The sequence below is a fragment of the Macaca thibetana genome, chromosome 1, assembly GCF_024542745.1.
Source record: "Macaca thibetana thibetana isolate TM-01 chromosome 1, ASM2454274v1, whole genome shotgun sequence".
NCBI lineage: Eukaryota > Metazoa > Chordata > Mammalia > Primates > Cercopithecidae > Macaca > Macaca thibetana.
Window position 1 is genome coordinate 51,083,274 of NC_065578.1, and position 27,981 is coordinate 51,111,254.

General features: G+C 42.7%; 1 long non-coding RNA gene across 1 annotated transcript; it reads left to right on the forward strand.

The window, feature by feature from the left end:
• Positions 1-18: 18 nt before the first annotated feature.
• Positions 19-26,415, forward strand: LOC126962615 (uncharacterized). The gene is made up of 2 exons (XR_007728737.1): positions 19-635; positions 26,365-26,415. It is a non-coding gene; the product is annotated as an uncharacterized LOC126962615 (long non-coding RNA).
• The last annotated feature ends 1,566 nt before the right edge of the window (positions 26,416-27,981 follow it).

Genomic DNA, 27,981 nt, shown 5'->3' on the forward strand with positions numbered 1-27,981 from the left:
GGAGAGAGTGGCGCGGAGGACGACGGAAGAAGGGCACCTGGCGCGTCTATGACGTACGCAGGGAGTGTTTTGTAACAACCATTGAGTAGTCCTCCGCGTCTCATAGAAAAATATTCCCCTAATGAGAAAACTGAGAAACGAGTGCAGAGAATTAATTCCAAAGTTTTAAAATTTCCCATTCGTGTCATAGTTTGAGTACCCTACCCCTCGGACCCAGGGCAAGACTTAGGCTGTGACTCAGCACGTAAAAAACCAGAACGCCGGAAGTATTTTCCTACACCCGCCGGATGGACGCTACTTCCCAGCGCCGCAAATACTAACTGGCTCTTTTCTACCCTACAGCCGGCCGTAAGCTGGTGGGGTTTCATCCTCAAGGCCTAAGAAAGTGCTAAAAAGACCGGTCTGGACGTGCTCACTCTTCTGTGCGAAAACATTTTTTAGCTCCTCCAGCCTACTGTTAAATTCGGCCAATTTTTGAGCAGCTACAGCGTCTGCTGCCCTCAAGTCTCCTTTCGCAGTTTTTCCCGCTAGCAGTGGCCTTTGGTGAGCAATGTAAAATGTGACGGAAATACAAACATAAATGAAAGCTAAAAAGCAGCCGAAATTAATAAGATGCACTATACTGACACCATGGGGTAAGAGATCCTAGCTCATGCATATGAATGAATGGAGAAAGACTTGAAGCAGGGAGATGTGTTGGTAGTTACTGTATCTTCGAGGTTTTCGAGACCTCTTCTGAGTTCCAAATGCAAGGAATACAACCATGAACAAAATAAAACTTGCCTTAGGCTGGGCGTGGTAGCTCACACCTATAATCCCAGTACTTTGGGAGGCCGAAGCGGGAGGATTGCTTGAGCCCGGGAATTTGGTACCAGCCTGGGCAACATGGTGAGACCCCCGTCTCTACAAAATTCTTTTTTTAATTTAGCCAGGGGGGGTGGTGGTGCGTGCATGTGGTCCCAGCTACTCAGGAGGCTGAGACGGGAGGAACGCTTGAGTCCGGGAGGTCGAGGCTGCAGTGAGCCATGATTGCAACACTGCACTCCAGCCTCATTGACACAGTGAGACCCTGTCTAAACAACAACAACAAAAATGTTAAGCCTTGCCTTCGTGGAGCTTGCATTCTAATGGGAAGGAACAGTAAAATATGTCAACTAAAGAAAATCAGGCTTTTGAATAATTCAAGTTAGCTTTCTTCAGAAGTCTTACTGAGGACTGCCACCTGGGAGAGTCAGAGAGTTTTTTTGACTGCTCCAAAGCAGTGTTTCAGCCCGCAGCTTATATACAGGTGGTGGCCGCTCTGCATGTGCTTGGAAGTTAAATCAAATGTGCTTAGAAGGGCTGTGGTGGTGGCTCGGGCCTGTAATCCCAGTGCTTAAGGAGGCTGAGGCAGAAAGATTGCTTGAGGCCAGGCGTTTACAACCAGCCTGTGTAACATATCAAGACTCTGTCTCCACACACATAAAAAAAAAAAAAAGCAAGGCGTAGTAGAACATGTCTGTAGTCCTAGCTACGGGAGAGGCAGAGGTAAAAGGATTGCTGGAACCCCTGAGTTTGAGGTTACAGTGAGCTATGATTGTGCCACTGCATTCTAGCCTGGCATTCTAGTCTAGCATTCTTGCTGTAACAGAGCAAGACCTTGTCTCTAATAAAAAAGAAAAAAATGTACTCAGGAGTTACACTAGAGCAAAATCTCACGAAGGTTTGGGTGGAAGAGAACACTTGTTTATAGATTATGGAGGCATAGTCATTAATCCTGTCAGACATGTACAGGAAGAGGCAAGGTCAGGGATCGTTGGATTTATCTTTTCTAAAAATGCAGTAATTCAGGCAAGAGACATGGGAACTTGTGCTCTATCCTACTTATCTTCAGGGTATTCTGGAGGGCTGTGCATAGTCACTGTCTGAGGCTGTGAAATTCTGCTGGCCAGAGAGTTTGTGAAATTCTGCTGGTAAACAGAATGAGCAGACATGGCTTCTTATGTTTGCTACTTTGTCTCACATGTCCAAAAAACAATAAATGCAATGAAGACAAATTGTATGGGATAGGAAGATAAGGAGCTAGGGAGGAAGGGTACAATGATTTAGGTAGAAAATGATGCAACCTAAACTGGAGCAGTAGATGAGGTAAATTGAAAAATACTGTTCAAATATCCCAGTTTGTTTCCATACATCTCTTCAAGAACTTACCAGTTTTTAAACTAAGCAACTCCACTAGACTTCCCTTCTTCAGAGCAGGAGGTTGTTGTTGGTTTTGTTTGTTCGTTTAGAGATGAGTTCTCACTATGTCTATCCAGGCTGGTCTCAAACTCCTGGCCTTAAGCCATCCTCCCACCTCAGCCTCCCAAATCACTGGGATTACTATAGGCATAAACTACTGCATCTAGTTCACAGCAGTGGTTTTTAATTAAATTTTTCTAACTAGATACAAAGGTGGGCTGGATCCAATGGCGTGTGTCTGTAGTCCCAGCACTTTGGGAGGTCGAGGAAGATGGATGGCTTGAGCCCAGGAGTTTGAGACCAGTGAACATAGAGAAAACCCATCTCCACAAAAAATACAAAGAATTAACTGGGTGTAGTGATGCATGCTTATAGTCCCAGCTACTTGAAAGGCTGAGGTGGGAGGATCACCTGAGCCCAGCAGGTCAAGGCTGCAGCAAGCCATGATCATGCCACTGCACTCCAGCCTGGGTGATAGAGTGAGACCCTGTCTCAAAAAAAAAAAAAAAAAAAAAAAAAAAAAAAAGACAAAGATTGCATCCTGAAGTGTGAGCTGCTTTATAAAGAAGTCTCTGGCGGAGGTTGCAGTGAGCCAAGATTGCACCACTGCACTCCAGCCTGGGCGACAGAGCAAGTCGCTGTCTCAAAAAAAAAAGTCTCTTTGTGGTGGCGGGCGCCTGTAATCCCAGCTACTCAGGAGGCTGAGCCAGAGCATTGCTTGAACCCGGAAAGTGGAGATTGCAGTGAGTGGAAATTGTGCTACTGCACTCCAGGCTGGGCAACGGAGTGAGACTCTGTCTCAAAATAAAAAATAAAAATAAAAATAAAAGTCTCTGAATCTTACCGGTTACCAGACTGTAGACATATGGTAACACACACAGGAAAAATACCTCTGATGCTGAGCCCAACACAATTCTAACTCCATAGCACACATGAGGCAGTCCATTCTTCATTCAGCCAACAAATTGAGCTCGTGGTATGTGCCAGACACTGGGAATACAGTGATGAACAAGAAATTTTCCTGTTCTCTTGGAACATAAAAGAGAACTAGTGGGAGAGACAGACATTAAACAAACACACAAATTTTAAATTTATAATTGTGAGTAGTTCTGGAAAGATATATACAAAGGGACCTAGACTGGTCAGAGAGTTACTCTAAAGAAGAGAAATGGGCCAGGCACGGTGGCTCACCCCTGTAATCCCAGCACTTGGGGAGGCAGAGGTGGGCTGATTAGATCATGAGGTCAGGAGTTTGAGACCAGCCTGGCCAACATGTTGAAACCCTGTCTCTGCTAAAAATAAAAAAATTTTTTAAAGTTTAGCTGAGCATGGTGGCATGCGTCTGTAATCCCAGCTACTAGGGAGACTGAGGCAGGAGAATCACTTAAACCTGGGAGGCGGAAGTTACAGTGAGTCAAGATCGTGCCACTGTACTCCAGCCTGGATGACAGCGAGACTCCAACTCAAAAAAAAAAAAAGGGGATATTTAAATTAACGTTTGTAAAATGTATAGGAATTGGGTGTAGGAATATACATACTTGTTCAAAAGCCCTGAGAAAGCAAGTCAGTATGGCTAAATTTTAGTGTACTAATCTGGAATCAAAGGGGAAAGGAGTCCATGGTCGAGATCATATAGAACCTTCTATGAGTAAGAGGTCATTGCCTGATCTCTTATATATCACTGGATCCCCAGCTTCTAGAATAGTTTCTGGCACACTGTGGTACTCAGTAGATAATGGTTGAACAAAATAAAAGAGAGGGTATGATCACAAGTGTTTTCCAAGTAGACCACTCTGGCTCATATATGAAAAACATTGGATAGTGGGGGCAAAGGTAAGACTGGAAGAAAAGAGAGCAGTTAGAAGGCTGCTGAAATAGGCAATAGAAGATGATACCTTGGATTTGAGGAGTGATAGTGGTGATGGAAAGATGTAGGTAAATAATATGTATTCAGGAAGTAGAATTGCCCAGGTTTAGGTAGTAATTGATTTGATGTGGCAGAATGAAGAGAGAAGTGTTAGGTATAACTCCCTGCTCTCTGGTTTTCTGGATGGATCGATAATGGTGCCAGTAACTCAATAAACAGGAAATTCTGAAAAAGGAGCAGTTTTGGTAGGAGAAGAGTATACTAGCTCAGTTTTGGACATATTAAGTTTGAGTTATTCATGAGATACACAGATGAAGAACAGGTCTGAAGCTCAGAAAAGAGACCTAAATTGGACATAAAAATTTGAGGTTTATTGGTTTCTAGGTGGTAACCAAAGCTTATTGAATGAGATCACCTACATTGAGATTGGGAAGTGAAGAAAGGGCCCAAGGAGAAAGCCTCAAGGAACTTATAGAAGAGGAAGAACTCACAAAAGAGACTGAGAAGGAACTACCAGGGTGTTAAGAAGAAAACCTGTATGATCACAGGAAAAATACCTCTGATGCTGAGCCCAATACAATTCTGATCCCACAGCACATGTTAGAAGTGTCAGATCAGAGGCCTGGTGCAGTGGCTTATGCCTGTAATCCCAGCACTTTGGGAGGCCAAGGCAGGGGAATCAACTGAGGCCAGGAGTTCAAGACCAACCTGGCCAACAGGGCAAAACCCTGTCTCTACTAAAAATACAAAAGTTAGCCAGCTGTGGTGGTACACGCCTGTAATCCCAGCTACTTGGGTGGCACATGCCTTTAATCCCAACTACTTGGGAGGCTGAGGCGAGAATTGAAGTCCGTCTCAAAGAAGAAGAAGTCTCAGATTAGATATATAAAATATAAGAATTGGCAAGGGATCTCAGAAGTATTTTAGTCTGGTGTCTTCAGATATAAAGATAAATACCTATTCAGATGAAACTCACAAATGACCAATGGGCATAGCCAGGACTTCCAAACCAGAAGTACTGTTTTCCTATTTAAAATAATTTAGAAAGTTACCATCTTTCATTTGTATTATAAAGAGTATTCCTCAGAGGAAACAGGTAAATTAAGCTATTACTTTGTTTTTGTTTTTGTTTTTGTTTTCCTTTTTGGAAACAGGGTCTAGCTTTCTCACCCAAGCTGGAATTCAGTGGCATGAGCATGGCTCACTGCAACCTCTGCCTCCCAGGCTCAAGCGATTCTCCTGCCTCAGCCTCCCGAGTAGCTGGAACCACAATCACAGGCATGCACCACCATGCCTGGCTAATTTTTTGTACTTTTTGTAGAGGCAGGGTTTCTCCATGTTGTGTGAGCTGGTCGTGAACTCCAGGGCTCAAGTGATCTGCCCGCCTCGGCCTCCCAAAATCCTGGGATTACAGGCATGAGCCACTGCGCCCAGCCAAAGTATAACTATTATATAGGAAACTGAGGGCCAAGGTTGCAGTGAACCAAGATTGTGCTACTTCACACCAGCCTGGGCAACAGAGTGAGACTCTGTCTCCAAAAAAAAGGGAAACTGAGGCATCAGAAAGTTAAAAAGAACTTGAGATCCCCAATAAAGTTAAACAATACAAGATTATAATTTTTAACCTCATTTACTGAGACGTTCTCTTTTCTTTTTTGAGACAGGGTCTTTCTGTGTCACCCGGGCTAGAGTGTGGTGGTGCATTCATAGCTCACTGCAATCTCAACCTCCTAGACTCAAGCAATCCTCCCACCTCAGCCTCCCAAGTAATTGGGACTACAGGCATGCACCACCGTGCCTGGCTAATTTATTTTTAAGAGATGGGGGTCTCACTATGTTGCCCAGCCTGGTCTTGAATTGCTGGCCTCAAGCAGTCCTCCCACCTTGGCCTCTCAAACTGCTGGGATTACAGGTGTGCACAACTGAGCTCAACCCAGACTTTTTCTCTATTTTTAATTTTTAAATATTTGTTCGGTTTCAGACCCTGACAGACTTTCTTAGAGTGTAGTATTTAAAGGCTTTTTTACATTTCCACTTCATCTTCAGTCACCCTAAACTCCTTTCCATTTTTACCTCAAGGATTTCCCTCCCATCAGATTTAGTGAGTCTTGTCTCCCTATTATTCTGGTGAAAGTTTAGAAATCATGAAAATTAAAAACAGCTCATTTCTGTGTTCGATTCCTGCCTTTGAAAGTTAATTTAGTCAATGCAATGACTCTCTATCTGCAAGAGGGACAGATCTGAGCCTTACTTATTTTTTAGATAAGTCTCACTCTGTTGCCCAGGCTGGAGTGCAATGGTGTGATCTCAGCTCACTGCAACCTCTGACTCCCAGGTTCAAGCAATTCTCTTGCCTCAACCTCCCAAGTAGCTGGGATTACAGACATGCGCCACCACACCTGGCTAATTTTTTGTATTTTTAGTAGAGATGGGGTTTCGCCATGTTGGCCAGGCTGGTCTCGAACTCCTGACCTCAGGTTATCCACCTGCCTCGGCCTCCCAAAGTGCTAGGATTACAGGCGTGAGCCACCGTGCCCGGCCTGAGCCTTACTTTTAAAAATTAAAAGATAAATTATTCTTAATTATCCATCTTTATAATTGAAAGTCAGGATAAGGCAGAAATGTGAAATGTTGATTCTACATTGAGTAGATTGGAATGGTATGAGCCCATTAACGTCTTAAACCCAAAATTATCTCCCCCTTGCTTTAATGTCTAAAATTCCCCCATTAGTGATTCATGTCCCTTTTAATAACTCCTGTTAAATGCCAATAACACCCTCGAAAGGAGTGAGAAACTAACCCATTTTGTGAATGGATATGTTTTATTTCCTCTAGTTTGAAGCACACTCTAGGCAGCTTCAGATCACTATGAACCTGGGGCAGGTGAAGAGATTGCTAGATCTAGGGGGAAAGACATAGAAAGAAGAGGTAGGTAACAAGAGAAATATTACCCACTTCAACATTTTGTCCAGGGCCCATGCTCTAAGACATTATACCTTTGGAGCTCTAGCTATTAATTGTCCCACCCACTTATTGCTATCCACATTTGACAGCTTTGTATCTAGGTCAAGAAGTAGGCATGTTCTTATGGAGTCTTCTCCCCGAAACTGAATGTGTGCGCAATATACCACGCAATTTGTGTGATGATAAAAATAGTTTTCTCAGCCAGGCATGGTGGCTCACACCTATTATCCCAGCACTTTGGGAGGCCAAGACAGGTGGATCACCTGAGGTCAGGAGTTCGAGACCAGCCTGGCCAACATGGTGAAACCCTGTCTCTACTAAAAATACCAAAATTAGCCGGGCATGGTGGCACACGCCTGTAATGCCAGCTACTTGGGAGGTTGAGGCAGAAAAATCCCTTCAACACAGGAAGCAAAAGTTACAGTGAGCTGAGATTACGCCACTGTATTCCAGCCTGGGCAACACAGTGAGACTCCATCTCAAAAACAAACAAACAAACAAAGTTTTCTCCTATACTAGAAACATAGTTCTAGAAGAATTTGATGTTCAAAACTTCATGATAAATTAGAAGTGACTCTAAAAAATATGACAAATGGAAGATTATTTTATCACAAATCCAGCTAAGTTGTTCCTCCTCTCTGGACTAAAGATACACATTTTGATGCTCTGCCTGGAAAGAAGAATGTGAAGACACAAAATGATATTTAAAAATCTAATTATATTATTTGCTTTTAAGAAACCCATCATGGCATTCTTTTGCACTTTGAATAAAATCCAGCTGCTTGCTATCACTTATATGGCTTACTTATTAATTATTTCTGTGCTTCCTCTAAGTCTGCCATCTCATCTACCATTCAGCTTTTTGCTCCAGTCCACACTGGCTTTTTAATGTCCTTCAACACACTAGAGTAGTTCCTGCTTTAGGGCCATTACCTCTGTTCCTCTGCCTGGAGTGTTCTTACTCCAAATTTTGCATAGCTGAGTTCTTCACACCAGTCATATGTCAGCAAACATGTCACTGTTAAAGAGGCCTTTTCTTATTCTACCTAAAATAGTACTGATGGTCAGGCGTGGTGGCTCACACATATAATCCCAGCACTTTGGGAGGCTGAGGTGGGTGGGTTGCTCAAGCCAGGAGTTTGAGACCAGCCTGGGCAACATGGTGAAACCCCATCTCTACAAAAAATACACACACACACACAAATTAGCCAGGTGTGGTGGTGCACGCCAGATACTTGGGAGGCTGAGGTGGGAGGGTTGCTTCAGCTCAAGAGGGTGAGGCTGCAGTGAGCCATGATCATGCCACTGTGCTCCAGTCTGGATGACAGAGCAACACCCTGTCTCAGAAAAATAATTAATTAAAATAATACTCATCATCTGAAATTATATTATTTGTCTATTAGCTCACTGTCTATATACCTTCTCTATATTATAGGCCCATGAGAAAGTTGGTACTTCATTTGTCTTGTTCCCCACTACATCCCTAGAGTCAAAAATGGGGCCTGGCACGTAGTGGGTATTCAATAAATACTTGTCAAATTGATGAATGAATGATATGGGAAATTGAAGTTTCAAGATCCCTGGAGAAACAGAAGAGTGGGATTAGCCTTAAATTGGAGAGGAAGATCATTATCATTGGGCCTAGAAGGAAAGAGACACAGATAGGTGAAAATGCAGCAAAAATTTTAAATAGTTTTAGGAAGAAAGAAGCAGCAGGAATTTTAAAGAGTTCCCTTCTGACAGTCACCAGCCTCCTCTTTTTTTTTGTTTTTTGTTTTTTGTTTTTTGTTTTGAAACATACAAAGTCAATGTTGAGACTGAAAGGATAGGTAGTAGTATAGAAAGTTCTGCTTTTGTGGGAACTGGTAAATGTGATATTTGCTTTTTTTTTTTTCCTTATTTAAATTTCACATGTCTTGAAGCCAAGCCCAGCTGGTAGTTTCTGTTTCTTGAGTAACTGTAATACTTTGTGCCAAGACTGTTACTTTCTTTTTTTTTTTTTTTTTTTTTTTTGGCGGGGGTGGGGACCGTGGCGGGGATGGAGTCTCGCTCTGTTGCCCAGGCTGGAGTGCAGTGGTACAATCTCGGCTCACTGCAACCTCTGTCTCCTGGGTTCAAGCAATTCTCCTACCTCAGCCTCCTGAGTAGCTGGAATTACAGGCACCTGCCACCATGCCCAGCTAATTTTTGCATTTTTAGTAGAGACAGGGTTTCACCACATTGGTCAGGCTGGTCTTGAACTCCTGACCTCAGGTAATCCACCTACCTCGGCCTCCGGAAGTGCTGGGATTACAGGCATGAGCCACTGCGCCCGGCCTCTAAGACTGTTACTTTCATTGACTCACTTAATCCTCGCAGGAACCTAAATCTGTTATTCACCAGTTTATAGATGAAGAAACTGAGGTTGAGAGAAGTTAGATAACTTGCACAAAATCAACAATAAGAAAGTGGGACTACCAAAATTGCAAACCATGAGTGTCTGATTCCAAAGATTATATTCTTTCATCTCTTACATGTTGCCTGTCACATACCTAGAATAAATAGGCTTATGATGTGTTAATTTGATCATTGATATTCTCTCTTGCTTGGGGTTAACACCCCAAGTCTAAGCTTTATTTATTTTATTTAATTTTATTTTTTGGAAACAGGCTTTCACCATGTTTCCCTGGCTGGTCTTGCCCTCCTGGGCTCAAGCGATCCACTCAAGCACCTTGGTCTCCCGAAGTGCTGGGATTACAGGGTGTGAGCTACTGTGCCCAACCAACCCCCCAGTCTAAGCTTTAAATGTAATATGCGAAGTAACAAATGTTATAACATATACACAAAATGACACAAAAATGACAGTTGATAACTCTCATTAAGAAAGCATCTGGCTTTCCAACAGCCTGCCTACCTTTCTAAATAATTGTGTCTAAAAGTCATTTACTTAGGGTAGAGCTAAGCAAGCCTGGCACCTGTGCCCAGCATGTGTGGTAACAGCATGATGATATTTGTTAGAGCATGCACAGTTAAGGAGGGTGACCACATAGGCTGATGGTGCAGTGTCAGAATTCAAGCAGAGTAAGGAGCGGAGAGGTGAGGGCCACAGTAACAATGGGAGATTGGTTACAAAGAGGGGTGATTTACCAAATAAATAAATATATTGAAGATAATGGGAAATGGGAGCCAGGCTTCTCACAGTGGGTGTAAGGAGTTACAAATATGGAAAAGCAGAAAATTAGAATGAACTCTGTGGTGTTGGATTGGAATTGTAGGTATTTGTGTAAACTCATGATTTGCAATAGGTGGACATAGAATAAAACATAGATGTGTGTGTGTGTGTGTGTGTGTGTGTGTGTGTGTGTGGTCTGGCACGGTGGCTCATGCCTGTAATCCCAGCACTTTGGGAGCCCGAAGCGGGTGGATAACCTGAGGTCAGCAGTTTGAGACCAGCCTGGCTAACAGAGCAAAACCCTGTCTCTACTAAAAATACAAAAATTAGCCAGGTGGGGTGGCGCACGCCTATAGTCCCAGCTACTTGGGAGGCTGAGGCAGGAGAATCACTTGAACCCGGGAGGCGGAGGTTGCAGTGAGCCGAGATTGCACTACTGCACTCCAGCCTGGGTGACAACGCAAGACTCTGTCTCAAAAATAGTAAGGGGTGTGTGTGGGTGTGTGTGTGTGTATACACACGCATATTCTCTAGCTATGTTCACTAAGAGGACCTAGGAGCAGTGACACCCAACAGCAATGAGCACACCTAATGCCTCCATTTTGGTTTCCAAATGCATTCTTTACTAAAAGGCCATTTTCCAATAAAAAGAACCAGGGCTTCCTGGAGAAATGACTGATTCCAAGGCTAGGGCAGACAAGGTACAAGATGAACCTGGAACATCTTGCTAAGCCACAAAGTAAAGAACTATTCATAGAATAATGAGGACATGTCAAAAAGACCCAGAGGCTAGCTTGAAGGGACTCTCACTCCCAGGGCCAGAATGTGGACAATCTGAGCCTCAAAATAAATAACAATAGTAACAAATTATAACTCATTGTGTAAAATAGGAAGTAATGTGTCTAAACTGCTGAATGAATGAGTGAATGAAAAGAGAAAACTTTTTATTACAGTATAATGCCAACAATAAATGTACAAGCAATGATGGAATTAGAAAATCCCCACTTGGCCATCATAACAGTAATGAATCAACCAAGAAACATCTATGTATGCTAAACTTCTTGGTACACATCTGATGAGGAATGGAATATTTACATAGTCTCAAAGTATCTCCCCACAAAATACTTCTTGATTAAGAAGAGACAAAGATAACTTAACAGTGGAAAAACCTGGCAAACACCATTTAATCTGTAAATTAATAATATTAGTAAGGAGACAATTGAAATTGCTACAGCCTGATGGTATGTCATGAGGAAAAACCCAGCATGCCTTCTGTGCTATTCCTGCCCAAAATGCATAACTTGAATCTAATCAAGAAGAAACATCAGACAAATCAAATTGAGGGATATTCTATAAAATAACTCACCTATAATCTTTACAAGTAGCAAGGTCATGAAAGTCGAAGAAAGACTAAAGAATTGTTCTGATTAAAGATTAATGAGATATAACTAAATGCATCACTTTCAGTGACATTATTGGGATAACTGCTTAAACTTAAATGGGTTCTGTGGATTAGATGATAGTAATACATCAGTGTTAATTTCCTGATTTTGAGAATTTGTGAATGATGGAACATCATCGGGGTGACCTACTCTCAAAGGGGAAAAAGTGACTTATTTGTACAGTTCTTGTTACTTTCCTGTAAGTTGGAAATTATTTCAAAATAAAAAGGAAAAATGTTATAACAGAAGGGAGACAAAAAGGGTACCATTTGAAACATTGGAACTATCAGTGTCTTAAATGAACAATGTAAATTCCTGAAATTGTGGGCAGAAAAATGATGTTTGTGGGGGTAACAGTAGCAATTATTCTTCCTCTACCCACACTCTCCAAGATCCTGCTGAAGACCTACCTCCTCCTAGAAGCCTTCTTTGACTATTACAGCCCACACTCATTCCATACCTGAACTTTGACTATTACAGCCTGTATCTATTCCATACCTGAACTTGGGATACATGTTGTTGGTATCACTTCCTTGGCAGTAAATCATGTATAACCTGTGACTTCTCTTGTACTATTGTCTTATATAAATTTTGAACTCCTGTTTAAATCTTCTCATGAATATTACCTCCCTAATTATATTGTAATTAATTGAGGAGTAGATACTATATATGATCTCTTTTCCTCCCCAAAGTAGCTAACACATGTTTTGCAATCACATTTCCACATCCCAAGGACTGTCAAGTAATAATTAGTCTCACTTAGCAAATGTTTTTTGCCTACTAATTATGTATCAGGCACTGTAAATAATAATTTCCTACATGTATAGGATGCATTGGCCGGGCACAAGGGCTCACGCCTGTAATCCCAGCACTTTGGGAGGCAGAGGTGGGTGGATCACGAGGTCAGGAGTTCAAGGCCAGCCAAGCCAAGACAGTGAAACCCTGTCTCTACTAGAAATACAAAAATTAGCCAGGCGTGATGGAGGGCACCTGTAATCCCAGCTACTAAGGAAGCTGAGGCAGAGAATTGCTTGAACCCGGGAGGCGGAGGGTGAGCCGAGATTGTGCCACTACATTCCAGCCTGAGTGATAAAGTGAGACTCCGTCTCAAAAAAAAAAAAAAAAAAAAAAAAGAAAACCACAACTTCCAAGTCCAGTGGTTTTTCCACTCCACTATAGGAAACAGGTAACAAGTCTGGACACAGTAATGGACTTATGTGGGTTGTATTAGTTTTCTATTACTGCTGTAACAAATTACCACAAACGTAGTGGCTTAAACAATACAAATGTATTATTTCACAGTTCTGTAGAAGTCTGACACAGTTCTCACTGGCCTAAAATTAAGGGGTGGGCAGAGTTGCATTCTTTCCTAAAGGCTCTAGAAGATCGTCTGTTTCCTTGCTATTTCCAGCTTCCAGATGTTGCTCACATTCTTTAGCGTGTGTTCTTCTTCCTCCATCTTCAAAGCAAGCAACATTGTATCTCTCTGTCTGTCTTCCATAGTTGTATCTTCCTCTGACTCTCTATTTTACTTTTTTCTTTTCTTTTTTTTTTTTTTTTGAGACAGAGTCTGGCTCTGTCGCCCAGGCTGGAGTGCAGTAGAGCAATCTCGGCTCACTGCAACCTCCGTCTCCTAGGTTCAAGCAATTCGCCTGCTTCAGCCTCCCGAGTAGCTGGGACTACAGGCACCCGCCACCATGCCAGGCTAATTTTTTGTATTTTTAGTAGAGACAGGTCTCACCGTATTAGCCGGCATGGTCTCCTGATCTTGTGATCCGCCCACCTCGGCCTCCCAAAGTGCTAGGATTACAGGCCTGAGCCACCGCGCCCGGCCTATTTTACTTTTAAGGATACTTGAGATTACGTTGGGCCAACTCCAATAATCCAAGATAACCTCACTATTCAATTGATTAGTAACCTTAATTTCTTAAGTAATTTTAATTCTCCTTTGCCATATATCTTAACATATTCACCGATTCCAGGAATTAGGGCGTGGACATCTTTGGGAGGCCATTATTCTGCCTATTGTGTATATGTTCTTCGAAATTTCACTTCCCAAAGATCTACTGAGTGCTTTCGCACCTTAACTCATGGTGTGACCACTTCTTCCATCTATTGAAAATCAGTCATTAGATTCTAACAGGACAATTTGTTTACTGGTATACCAACTTTAGCAATTACTTTCTATGAAAAATAAGACAGATTTACAAAAGTTAGTATCCTCTGAGTCCACTGACTCCTCATTCAACAATAAGGAAATTGAGGCCAGAAACATTAATAACTTGCCCAAGGACACACAGCTAGCAAGTGGCAGAGCAGGAATGCAGACTTAGGTCCTACTACAAAGCTCACAGCTTTTCCATTACACCATTTTATCACCAATAATAGCTACTCCTAGGGTCTACATCAAATGCCTGTGGTTTAAAGTTAATTCATTCCTTTGAATTATCCACTTCTTTATGGACTGCCTTGAAAATGCAAATTCAAGGAAGAGAGGAAGTCAAATTGCCTCTGTTTGCACGTGACATGATGGTATATTTAGAAAACCCCATCGTCTCAGCCCAAAAACTCCTTAAGCTGGTAAGCAACTTCAGCAAAGTCTCAGGATACAAAGTCAATGTGCAAAAATCACAAGCATTCCTATACACCAATAATGGACAAGCAGAGAGCCAAAGCATGAGTGAACTCCCATTCACAACTGCTATAAAGAGAATAAAATACCTAGGAATACGACTTACAAGGGACGTGAAGGACCTCTTCAAGGAGAACTACAAACTACTGCTCAAGGAAATAAGAGAGGACACAAACGGAAAAACATTTTATCCTCATGGACAGGAAGAGTCAATATCGTGGAAATGAACATACTGCCCAAAGTAATTTATAGATTCAATGCTATTTCCATCAAGCTATCATTGACTTTCTTCACAGAACTATGAAAAAAAACTGCTTTAAATTTCATATGGAACCGAAAAAGAGCCTGTATAGCCAAGACAATCCTAAGCAAAAAGAATAAAACTGGAGGCATCACACTACTTGATTTCAAACTATACTACAAGGCTACAGTAACCAAAACAGCATGGTACTGGTACCAAAACAGATATATACATCAATGGAACAGAACAGAGGCCTCAGAAATAACACCACACATCTACAACTACCTGATCTTCAACAAACCTAACAAAAACAAACAATGGGGAAAGGATTCCCTATTTAATAAATGGTACTGGGAAAACTGGTTAGCCATATGCAGAAAGCAGAAACTGGGCCCCTCCCTTATACCTTATACAAAAATTAAGTCAAGATGGATTAAAGACTTAAGCATAAAACGTAAAACCATAAAAACCCTAGAAGAAAACCTAGGCTATACCATTCAGGACATAGGCATGGGCAAAGACTTCATGACTAAAACACCAAAAGCAATTGCAACAAAAGCCAAAATTGACAAATGGAATCTAATTAAAGAGCTTCTGTACAGCAAAAGAAACAATCACCATACTAAACAGGCAACCTACAGAATGGTAGAAAATTTTGCCAGTCTATTCATCCGACAAAAGTCTAATATCCAGAATCTATAAGGAACTTAAACAAATTTACAAGAAAAAAAACCAAACAATTCCATCAAAAAGTGGGCAAAGGATATGAACAGACACTTTGCAAAAGAAGACATTTATGTGACCAACAAACATATGAAAATAAACTCATCATCACTGGTCATTAGAGAAATGCAAATCAAAACCACAATGAGATACCTTCTCACGCCAGTTAGAATGGCGTTCATTACAAAGCTAGGAAACAACAGGTGCTGGAGAGGATGTGGAGAAACAGGAACGCTTTTACACTGTTGGTGGGAGTGTAAATTAGTTCAACCATTGTGGAAGACAGTGTGGTGATTCCTTAAGGATCTAGAACCAGAAATACCATTTGACTGAGCAATCACATTACTGGGTATGTACCCAAAGGATTATAAATCATTCTACTATAAAGACACATGCACACTTATGTTTATTGCAGCACTATTTACAATAGCAAAAAACTTGGAACCATTCCAAATGCCCATCAAAGGTAGACTGGATAAAAAAAAAATATGACACATATACACCATAGAATACTATGCAGTCATAAAAAAAGGATGAGTTCATGTCATTTTCAGGGACATGGATGAAGTTGGAAGCCACCATTCTCAGCAAACTAACACAGGAACAAAAAACCAAATATCGCATGTTTTCTCTCGTATGTAGGAGTTGAACAATGAGAACACATGGACACAGGGAGGGGAATGTCACACACTGGGGCCTGTCAGGGGGTGGGGAGCAAGGGGAGGGAGAGCATTAGGACAAATACCTAATGCATGCAGGCCTTAAAACCTAGATGATGGGTAGATAAGTGCAGCGAATCAACATGGCACATGTATCCCTATGTAACAAACCTGCACGTTCAGCACATGCATCCCAGAATCAAAAAAAAAAAAAAAAAAAAAAAAAAAAAGGCGGTGAAAGAGAATGCTGTATTCTATCTCAGCCTAGAATACGCTGTCCTGAGGTCATCTATTCACTACCCTGTGCTTCTGTTGTCCTCAATTACAATGCAATTTTGATGATCCCAAAGTCACTGTTTTAAGAAGGCAAGTTTTGCATTAAATGCTTATTTACTATTGCTCTGGTATATTTAGAAAACAGAGCAGCCTATTGAGAAGTAAGCGCCTACTCAAATCTCCCTTCTGATTTTAAACTTCAACCATCAGGAGTCACACAACCTACTCACACCACTCTGTGTGCAGACTTTCTTGTATCTGCCCTTTCTTTCCCCTCTTCCTGGGAGGTCCTCTCAACTCTCTCCCATTCCTAACAGCCAGACATTTATACCTAGAGAATACTTCCTGGTCCTTTAGCCCTGTTTCTAAACTTTCTCCTGTTCTCCTGGTACAGACAGATACTCTGTCTTCTTTCCTCCAGCACTTGGTGTTATCGTTTATCTCACAACTCTCAAATTTTCTGTTCCATTGGCAGAAGGACAGAAAGTGTTTGCAGGCAAACACGGGACATCACACAAAAAAGAAAGAAAATGCAGATTCCAGCAGTAGGAGCATACCATCACTAAATATATTTTGCATTTAATGGATTTAATATTAATATTCATTTCCATTAATCAAAAGTGATGAACCCCAGTGGTCCCTGACCTGGAATAATTTTTAACATCATTACAGAGCCAGTTTAGATCATGCACCATGATGCTGGTCTGTGGGAAAATGTCCATTAGTAAATCAGCCTAGTCAATCTCCTATAGCATCCAGGGCCCTCTGCCTTCCCAGCTCAAGCAATCCTGCCACCTTAGCCTGCCGAGTAGCTGGCACTATAGGTGTGTACTATCATGCTTGGCTAATTTTTGTATTTTTTGTAGAGACAGGATTTTGCCAGCCTGGCTAATTTTTGTATTGTTTGTAATGTCGGGGTTTCATCATGTTTCTCAGAGTGGTCTTGAGTTCCTGAACTCAAGTGATCCACCCACCTCGGCCTGCCAAGGTGCTGGGATTACAGGCATGAGCCACCGTGCCCCACCTCATCCAAGTGTTAACTTTGCTTTACTGTACTCTTCTCATTGTACATGTGTCTTGTTTGGAAATTATATTCTACAGTGTCACTCCTAAAGTAGGGGGGTTTGCAAGAGTCTTCAGATGAATTCTTTGGTAATATCAAGGAACTATTGACAAGAAGTTGTGAGGAGTCATCACAAGTCAGCTTGAGAAGTTGCATGTTATTCATATAGTTGAGAAAGGAGCCCTGGGTTAAACTCACTACTTAAGAGCCATATGACCTAGGGAAAATTAGGTTATTTCTCTAAGCTTCACCTTCTTCTAAAAAAAGGATATTAATTCCCACTTAATAGAATTGTTGTGAGAATTAAATAAAATGATTGATGTACAAGCATGTTGTAAAGAAAAAGAAAAACATACGTGATAGATGTGCACATAAGTGTATACACAGACAGCAGTGAATGAAAACAAAGGCCTAGAAGATGCTGGGTTCAAATCCTGCCTCTGCCACTTGTGTGATCTTAGACGAGTCCTAAATTCTTGAAACTCTCTTAATCTTAATTTTTCTCATTATAAAATACATTTGTCATAAGATTATTGTGAGGATTAAGTGTCATTATGCTCAAAGAGCACTTATTACAGAGCCTGGCCCAAAGTACACGTTCAAGAGCTGTTGGCACAGCATAAAGATCTCGGCTCTTTTTAACCTGATTCACCCATTGTGGCCAGAATAGGTGATTTCTGGATAAACCTCAAGGTGGAGCTAGAGACACAGAAGTGGGTGTCTTGTTCTTCAACAAGAATGTTTGGTCTTAAGGGGGAAAAAGAAGCAGCTTTTCCATCTGGATTTTGCCAGAACACATCCTATCTCCCTTTAAATCACCACCCATGTTCCTCCATTATGAGAGCCTTTGGGGTTTTTTGTCTGTTCGTTTTGGGTTTTGTTTGCAAAAAAAGAGTCAAAGGAGCATTCAATAGATGTTGTTCTGGTTTTGGTTGTTTTGAGACAGGGTCTCACTTTGTCACCCATGCTGGAGTGCAGTGGCACGACCTCAGTTCACTGCAGCCTCTACCTCTGGGGTTCAAGCGATCCTTCTGCTGAAGCCCCCCAAGTAGCTAGGACTGCAGGCGTGTGCTACCACGCCCAGCTAATTTTTGTATTTTTTGTAGAGACAGGGTGGGGGAAGTGGGGAGGGTGTGCAGGGGTCGGAGTTTGGGGGAGGTGGGTGGTTTCGCCATGTTGGCCAGGCTCAAGCAATCTTCCTGCCTCGGCTTCCCAAAGTGCTAGGATTACAGGCATGACCACTGCGCCCAGTCTAGAAGTTCTTCAATATTGTGAATTCACTTCTACTTGGAGAAAATATGTTATCTGGTATATAGAAGATGACTATATAGTTTTGAAAAAACAAACCTTTATTACATTTTATTTTCTTCTCATTCTTCAGCCCACAGGTCAAAAGCAGCTTTTGTCTACATTCCACTCATGTGACTGATTTCCTGTCTGTCAGAGCCCATTCATCTTTCCAAAGGGAATACTTACCATAGCTCCCATATTTCTCATTGGGAAATAGCTCCCATATTTCTCAATGCAAATAAGACTCCTAGAAGTCTATCTTAGCATCCCAAGATTCCAGGAATATAGATTAGGTTTCAGTGGTTTTCAAAAGATCCCTTCGAAGTTATATATTGATAAGCTCATTACAAACTCAACTCATTATTTTCACTACTATCTTGTAGGCTAAGTACCTATCATATATAATTAGAACCTCATGAAAATAAAAAAAATCCACATAAAAGATGAAAATACTACCAAATATAAGCCTCAACATGCCACTACTTTCAGAAAATCATTGCTACTGGCTGGGCGTGATGGCTCATGCCTGTAATCCCAGCTACTTGGGAGGCTGAGGCAGGAGAATCACTTGAACTTGGGAGGCGGAGGTTGCAATGAGCAGAGATTGCACCACTGCACTCTAGCCTGGTGACAAGAGCGAGACTCCGTCTCAAAAAAAAAAAAAGCATTGCCACAGAAACAGAGCTTAGATTCCCCCAAAATCTAGCTGGGTAAGAGAAACCCCTTCATTTCTATGTATAAGTAAAGGATGAGTAAGAATTAGTTCAGTGAAGGAGAATTAAAGGGGAGAAGGATCATTCCAAGCAGAGTTCCAGGACATAAGTAAGGTCAAAGAAAGGAATGCTCTTGTAGGTTTGAAAGTAATTACATATGGCTCAACCGGAAAGGTTGAGAGGAAAATGGCGAGAGTTAAGACTGGAGGGGTGAACTGGAGATAATTATTAAGCCCTGCATTTTATGTTAAGGAGTAAAGACTTTATCCTGAGAGAAATGGGGAGCTACCAGCGTGCATCAGATGAGGCAGAACAAGATCATTTTCTGCTTTAGAAAGATCGTTCTGGCTGCAAGACAAAGAACGGAGGAGGGCAAGGCTAGGAGGAATGTGTGCTAGATATTTTCTGTTTGCATCTCCAGGATACAGTAAGTCCTCAATGTCATCGATAGATTCTTGGAAACTGTGACTAAGGGAAACAACGTATAAAGAAACCAATTTAGCTGTAGGCTAATTGATATAAATAATTAAGTTCCTATGGCATATTTCTGGTCACAAAACATCATCAAACATCTAAATAAAGACCCAAAACACTTCCAATATTAAACCTTGAAATATAATAAATGTGAGCTATACATACATTTAAGAAAGATTAATAAAAATAAGTATAAGATAATTCTTTTCCCAATTATTCCAGATCAGGGTTACAGGTGGCCAGAGCCTACCCCAGCAGCCGAGCACAAAGCAGGAACCAGCCCTGGACAGGACGGCATTCCCTCACAGGGCACACTCACACACACGCCACACTCAGAATGGGACCGTTCAGACACATGAGTTCATCTAATGTGCACATTTTTGGGATGTGGGAGGAAACTGGAGTACCCAGAGAAGACCCACACAGTCATGGAGAGAATGTGCAGACTTCACACACAGCAGCCTCTGCCAGGAATCAATTTTTTCATCCGCATCATAATGAAACGTCGCTGAACATAATGACATTAATGGAAGACCTGCTGTACTCCCTCTACTCTACCTGCTGCGTATCCCTGAAGTTTGACCTATGTGGGCTCCTGCTGGACTCCTTTGCCCTCTGGCTTTTGGTTGAGTCCAGCATTGGGAGATAGCAGTAGGAGATCAGAGGTCAGAGGGAAAGACAGGTCCAAGAATTGATCCCCCAGCTCCTTCCCTAGTGAGTCTTTGTGTGAGGACACTTCTCTCCACCAAAGGTCACTGCTCTTAGCAGACAAGATCTGCCACACAGTTGCTCTCTTCAGATTCTGGTAATCAAATCACTCCCACCCCAGCCCTTGTTACTACCTTTGGGTAGTGATGATTAGCAAGCTGTTGCTAGCTAGCACTGGGGAAACTTTGTATCCCTTTTTGGTCTCCCTGAACCCTGCGCTCATCTTATAAATGATTCCTTTATTAAGCACTCTTCAAATTATCTAGTTTGAGTATGCCCTCTGATTCCTGCCAGAACTCTGATACAGAAAGAAACCAGGAAGAGTATGGCAGCTAGCATTTATTGCCTCCCAGGTATTCTTCTAAGCAGTTTATATATATTAACTCATTTAATTCTCACAGCAACCCTAAGAAGTATCCCGCCTTTACAGATGTGGAACCTGAGTTATACAGAGATTAAGGAGATTAATTTTCCCAAAGATGCATAGCTAGTGAACCAGAATTCAAATCTACAGAGTCTGTTTCCAGAACCTGTGTTCTTAACTACTATGCTCTTCTGGTGAGGTAAATTGATGGTGTAAACTGCAGCAATAGGCCGGGCACGGTGGGTCACGCCTGTAATCCCAGCACTTTAGGAGGCTGAGGCGGGCGAATCACGAGGTCAGGAGATCAAGACCATCCTGGCTAACACGGTGAAACCCCATCTCTACTAAAAATACAAAAAAATAGCCGGGCGTGGCGGCGGGCGCCTGTAGTCCCAGCTACTTGGGAAGCTGAGGCAGCAGAATGGCGTGAACCCGGGAGGTGGAGCTTGCAGTGAGCCGTGCCACTGCACTCCATCCTGGGCGACTAAGCGAGACTCCGTCTCAAAAAAAAAAAAAAAAAAAAAAAAAAAAATTGCAGCAATATCAATGAAATGGGGAAAAATGAAGAAATTTAAGAGAGATTGTTGCTAATTCCAGGAGGATCAGTTGAGATCAAGAAGCAATGAGATTCATTGGTTACGAATACAGATTTTTTTTTTTTTTTTTTTTTTTTTTTTTGAAACTGAGTCTCGCTCTATTGCCCAGGCTGGAGTGCAATGACAGGATCTTGGCTCACTGCAGCCTCCAGCTCCTGGGTTCAAGTGATTCTCCTGCCTCAGCCTTCCCAGTAGCTGAGATTACAAGCACTCACAACCACGCCCGGCTACTTTTGTATTTTTTTTTTTGAGACGGAGTCTCGCTCTGTCGCCCAAGCTGGAGTGCAGTGGCGCGATCCTGGCTCACTGCAAGCTCCGCCTCCTGGGTTCACGCCATTCTCCTGCCTCAGCCTCCCGAGTAGCTGGAACTACAGGCGCCCGCCACTGCGCCCGGCTCATTTTTTGTATTTTTAGTAGAGACGGGGTTTCACCATGGTCTCGATCTCCTGACCTTGTGATCCGCCCGCCTCGGCCTCCCAAAGTGCTGGGATTACAGGCGTGAGCCACTGCGCCCGGCTACTTTTGTATTTTTTTTAGTAGAGACGGGGTTTCACCATGTTGGTCAGGTTGGTTTCAAACTCTTGACTTCAGGTGATTCACCTGCCTCAGCCTTCCAAAGTGCTGGGATTACAGGCGTGAGCCACCGTGCCAGGCTTTTTTTTTTTCTTTTTTTTGAGATGGAGTCCTGCTTTTGTCACCGGGGCTGGATGAGGCCTCAGCCTCCCAAGTAGCTGGGATTACAGGCGCCCACCACCACAACCAGCTAATTTTTTTTCTTTTCTTATTTTTTTTTAAATTAGAGATGGGGTTTCACCATTTTGGCCAGGCTGGTCTCAAACTCCTGACCTCAGGTGATCCACCTGCCTCGGCCTCCCAAATAAAGTGCTGGGATTATAGGCATGAGCCACCACACTTGGCTCTTAATAAATCTTTATTAATAAATCATCCCAGAGAAACAGGGGGGCACCTGTTGGAATTTAGAAATATTAGCTCTAAAGTACCATCCTCTGTGGCTGAGGACCACCCTGAGATCAAACCAGTCCTTCCTTTCTTTTGGATGCCCACAGTACTTTTGTTGTTTTTATGACTGTCTTTAACTCTGATATCACATTTATTGGTTTATATGTCTCTCTCCCTGCCAAGCTCCACTAGTCCTGATTCATACCCTTATCCTTAGTTACTCTCATCATATGAAGCACAAAGTAAGTGCTCTATAATATTTGTTGAATGAATGAATGACTCAGTACTCCTAGGAAATTATTCCCTGAGTGCCACTGCACTCCAGCCTGGCGACAGAGCAAGACTCCGTCTCAAAAAAAAAAAGGGCTTGCTGGGAGGACCGGTAGCTGTGGCCATGCCTGTAATCCCAGCACTTTGTGGGGCTGAGGTGGGTGGATCACCTGAGGTCAGGAGTTCAAGACCAGCCTGGCCAACATGGTGAAACCCCATCTGTACCAAAAACACAAAAATTAGCCAGATGTGGTGGTGGCAGGCGCCTGTAGTTCCAGCTACTCAGGAGGCTGAGGCAAGAGAATTGCTTGAAACCAGGAGGCAGAGCTTGCAGTGAGCCAAGATTGCACCACTGCACTCCAGCCTGGGCAACAGGGCAACAGAGCAAGACTTCATCAAGAGGAAAGAAAGAAAGAAAGAAAGAAAGAAAGAAAGAAAGAAAGAGAGAAAGAGAGAAAGAGAGAAAGAGAGAAAGAGAGAAAGAGAGAAAGAGAGAAAGAGAGAAAGAGAGAAAGAGAGAAAGAGAGAAAGAGAGAAAGAGAGAGAGAGAGAGAGAGAGAGAGAGAGAGAGAAAGAAAAAAGAAAGAAAGAAAGAAAGAAAGAAAGAAAGAAAGAAAGAAAGAAAGAAAGAAAAGAAAAAGAAAGAAAGAAGAGAGAGAAAGGAAGGGGGCTTGCTTACTGGAGGGGATTTGCCCTTTTTGCCCCTTCTATTTTTTCCCACCTTGTGGGGATGCAGCATTCCTCCCCTCCAGAGAATGCAGCAACAAGGTGCCATCTTGGAAGCAGAGAATAGCCCTCACCAGACACCAGTCATACTGGAGCCTTTATCTTGGGCTTTCCAGCCTCCAGAATGGTGAGGAAATAAATTTGTGCCATTCATAAATTTCCCAGTCTTGGGTATTTTGTTATAGCAGCACAAAGATAAGTGGAGTCCTTTGGAAAAGCGAACAAATGAAGAAAGGGAAAGGGGTGACCCTGATCCTAGCAGTCAAGGGATATTTATGCAGATCTAATCTGCTGAGGATGAGCAGTCTTATGGAACAGAAGTATTTCTAGAATCATATTTTTAATATAATGTAAAGAAATCTGCTCATGTGATGGGTAAAATATATACATACATATGCATATTGTACACACACACACACACACACACCCCTATGCTGAAAAATAGCTACTTATTTTTAGCTACTGTTCTTTTAACGAGTTGGTTTATTGAGTCATACAGAGAAAACCCAAGTATTTAATGTAGACAATTAATAGCTGATTCAAAGACATGCCGTATATCTACTGTGCAAAGCAGAAGCACACCATTAATGAGGGGCTAGAGGCCTCCTTTTCTATAGGCACAGATTTTATTCAGGCAGCTCTTGCAAAAGCAGGGAGTTGGAAAAAACAGCTCCCTGGCTGGGGATTGCGGCTCATGCCTGTAATTTGAGAGACTGAGGTGAAAGGATCACTTGAGGCCAGGAGTTCAGGACCAGCCTGGGCAGCATATGAGATCCCATCTCTCAAAAAAATTGTTTTTGAGTTAGCCAGGCATGGTGGCATGAGACTGAGTCCTAACTACTTGGGAGGCTGAGGTGGGAGGATTGCTTAAGCCCAGTAATTCAAGTTTACAGTAAGCTATGATTGCACCACTGCACTCCAACCTGGGTGACAGAGTGAGACCCTGACACTCTCCCTCGCCCCCCAAAAGAAAGGAAAAACAGTTCCCATAGGTGCGCAATAGCAGACTCTGTGTACTGTTACCAACTTGTTCTTGAATAAATATAGCAAAAAGAATTGTCCAACTTAAGCAGACTGCAGAGGTTTTAGGAAAGGATTTAAATAAGACCTTGGGCCAGGAAGGACTTTACATTTGTGATGGCTTAAACAAACAATTTTCTTCACAGACCTCTCTAGAACTAGCTAGACTATGATTTCTCCATTCTCTCAATGTCCTTCCAAAATACCATCACTACCACCACCCTTCAGCTAAAACATCTAAGATATCAGCAACTGCCTTGTCTAGGTACCATCCCATCTGGAACAAGCATTCAGTTCTCTTCATTCAACAAATGGGCATTGGATACCCTCAATGTGCCAGAACCTGTGTGGGACCCGAGGATTGAAAAGGAAACCAAACGTTCTTCCCCAACCTCCAGAAGCTCACTGCTAGTGGTGGCAAAGACGCACATAACTAGCTGGGTCACCTAACACTCTGTATCTTAAAGGATCGCCCAGTAGTATCCCATAAAACGCTGGGTGCAGCTGCCAAGGCCAGAGGAGGTTGAAACGCGAATAGTTGAGAGAGGTCTTCTTCTTTGCTCTCTTACTGCCAGTGCTGGAGTGGGTTCCTTTGAATGTGTCCCATGAGATGTGATGGGGACTGTGTTTCCAGCACCCGTCCATATTCTTGCTATCAGCGTGAATCCCTGCCCAGGTTTCAGGGGCTCTTCAGGATGCGAAGGAGGATAATTCCCTACCCCGGGGCTGTACTTAACCAAGAATTACCTTGCTCCTTCCTACTTACTGCATTGTAAATCAACCCTGATAGCCCTTTTCCCAGACCCAAGCCTGCTTAGTTAGAATAGATGCAAATTCCAGTATCACTGTCTCACAGATCCCCAGCCACTGTTCCGCCTCAATACCTGTCCTGATTCCTGAGTTAGTTAATTGGTTCCATCCATTTCCATTTTCTTGGTAACTGTATTCATTCAAGAAGGATTTATACTAGGCAGAAGTACAATGTAGAGGTTAAGGGTGGAAACTCTGGGAGTTCAGTCCCAGCTGTGTATTTACTAACTGTATGACCTTAGGCTGATTAACTGTCCTCTTTGTTTCCTCATCATAAATTGGGGATAATAATATTACTTATAAGGATAATAATAGAACCTGTCTCATAAGGTTGTTGTGAGAATTAAATTGATGAATATATAAAGGGCTTAGAATAGTGCCTGGAACCTAGTAAGAGCAATATAAATGTTAGCTAGAATTGATCTAAGTTCTAATATTAACTCATTTAATCCTCACGATCACCCTAAGGGGTTGGTACATTTATCAATGAGAGATTTTGTAACAGAGGTTTTAAGTAAAACAGAGGCTAAGTGACTTGCCCAAGCCTCTGACAGTACTGCATGAACACAGGCAAGATATCTGTTATCATGGAACTTTCATTAAACAAATAAAATAATTTCATGATGATAAATGCAATGAAGAAAACAAAATAAGATGAAGGTAGGCTGCGCGCGGTGGCTTACGCCTGTAATCAATCCCAGCACTTTGGGAGGCCAAGGCGGGCACATCATCTGAGGTCAGGAGTTTGAGACCAGCCTGGCCAACATGGCAAAATCCCGTCTCTACTAAAAATACAAAAATTAGCCGGGCATAGTGACGCATGCCTGTAATCCCAGCTATTCCAGAGGCTGAGGCAGGAGAATCACTTAAATACGGGAGGCAGAGGTTGCAGTGAGCCGAGATCGTGCCATTGCACTCCAGCCTGGGCAATAGAGCAAGACTCCATCTCAAAAAAGAAAAAAAAAAAAAAGATGAAGGTATGTGATAGGGTCACTTCTCTAAGGAAGTGACATTCCAGGGACTTGTTGCCCTTCCCTGCTACTGGCCTGTGTTCAGAGCCACTGTGGTTTACCTCAACACACTTCAATAATTCTGCATCTTGGTGAAACTATTGGAGTCTCATTTCCTTTGTTTAAGGAGGTCCCCAGACCCCTTAATGGCCATTTGCCTACTGCTTATTTGTTTTACTTCACAGGAAAATGTATTCTGCATCATTGGACAATCTACTCCACAGATAACCAGAAAATTGCAATACAGCACAGGAAGTTCCATGGCAAAGGAAAGCAAAAGGGGCTGTGGATTCCCAGAGGAGGTGCCTAACTGAGCTTGGTGGACAGAGGAGTACAAAGAATAGCATATGCAGAGGCTCTCATCTAGAGTGTGCCCCCCAAAATAAACAAAAAATAATAATAAAATAAAGTGTGCCCTAGTCATCTTCTCAAACCAATGAGAGTTTGCCTCTCATTTTTCTTGTAGCCCTATAGTTTCAAAATACTGTTTACTTTGTGTGTGAAGGTGGAGGAAACAGGCACTTCCAGGATACTGTTAGGCCGTAGTACCCATGAGGAGGCCCACATACTTCTGCTGGGATCTCTTGGGTACCTCGAGTGTTTCTATCTTCTACCAGGACACTGTGGGGGCAGGGCGGGGGGAGCTTTACTCTCAGGCTTCTGCTAGCTCATATAGCACCTGGGTTCCTTTCCTAGGGCTGCTGTCACAAAGTACCACAAAACTGGGTGGCTTCAGAAAACAGAAACAGATTCTCTTAACAATTCTGGAGCTGGCAGTCCAAAATCAAGGTGTCAACAGTGCATCTGGAGGCTCTGAGGGAGCACCTGCTCCATGCCCATCTCTTTGCCTGTGGTGGCTGCCAGCAATCTTTTGCATTCCTTGGCTCATGGCTGCAGTGCTCCAATCCCTGACTCCGTCCCTGGAAAGCCTTCTTCCCTTTGTCCCTCTGTCTGAATCTCCCTCTCTTTTCTTTTCTAAAGACATCAGTCATTGGATTTAGGGTCTACCCAAATGCAGTATGGCCTCATCTTAACTTGATTATATCTGCAAAGATGCTATTTCCAAATAAGTTTACACTCACAGGTACCAGAGGTTAGGGCTTGAACATATCTTTTGGGAGGATATGATTCAACCCAGGACTGCATCTTTGTGCAGAGTGGAGACAGTGCCCACTCTGGATGGATGCTGCCCCTCTGCTCATGGCTTAGTGAGGAGACAGCACCCTTGTGTGAATTACACCAAAGAGCCCTTTCTCCTAGTGCAGCTCCACACCGGGACACAAGGCTTTGCACTCGGAGTCTAGGCTGATTTCAACTCCCATTTAGCCTCCCTCTGGCCCCCTTAGCAGGACACGGCTTGTTCAATCACATGTACTGACCTTTGACTGCTCTGCCCTCAGCTGGCTGCTTCTGTTCTGCCCCTCCCCACATCCCTACCCATCCTGTTCCTTCCATCCCCATATCCTGAGGGTATAACCCATTCTCATTCTCAGTCCAGTTTTTGGATGTCTTTTGTGGAGTGATCTGATTCTGTAGCTCCTGTGACTAGCTGGTACGTTTGCCTGGACAACATCTATTATCTTCTCTTCTGGAAACAGCACCCTAATTTTCCTTTGGGGCAACCATGCCTCTTCCACTTGCAGTTCATCTGGTTTGGGTGGGACTGACCCCACATTACAACTCAAGATTGGCATAAAATCTAGGGTTGGCCAACCAGAACACCCCATCCCCTGGCATAATGATTAATCCTAGACTATTCTAAGCATGACCGGAGCTTTTGCCAAAACTACTGAAGGAGAGGC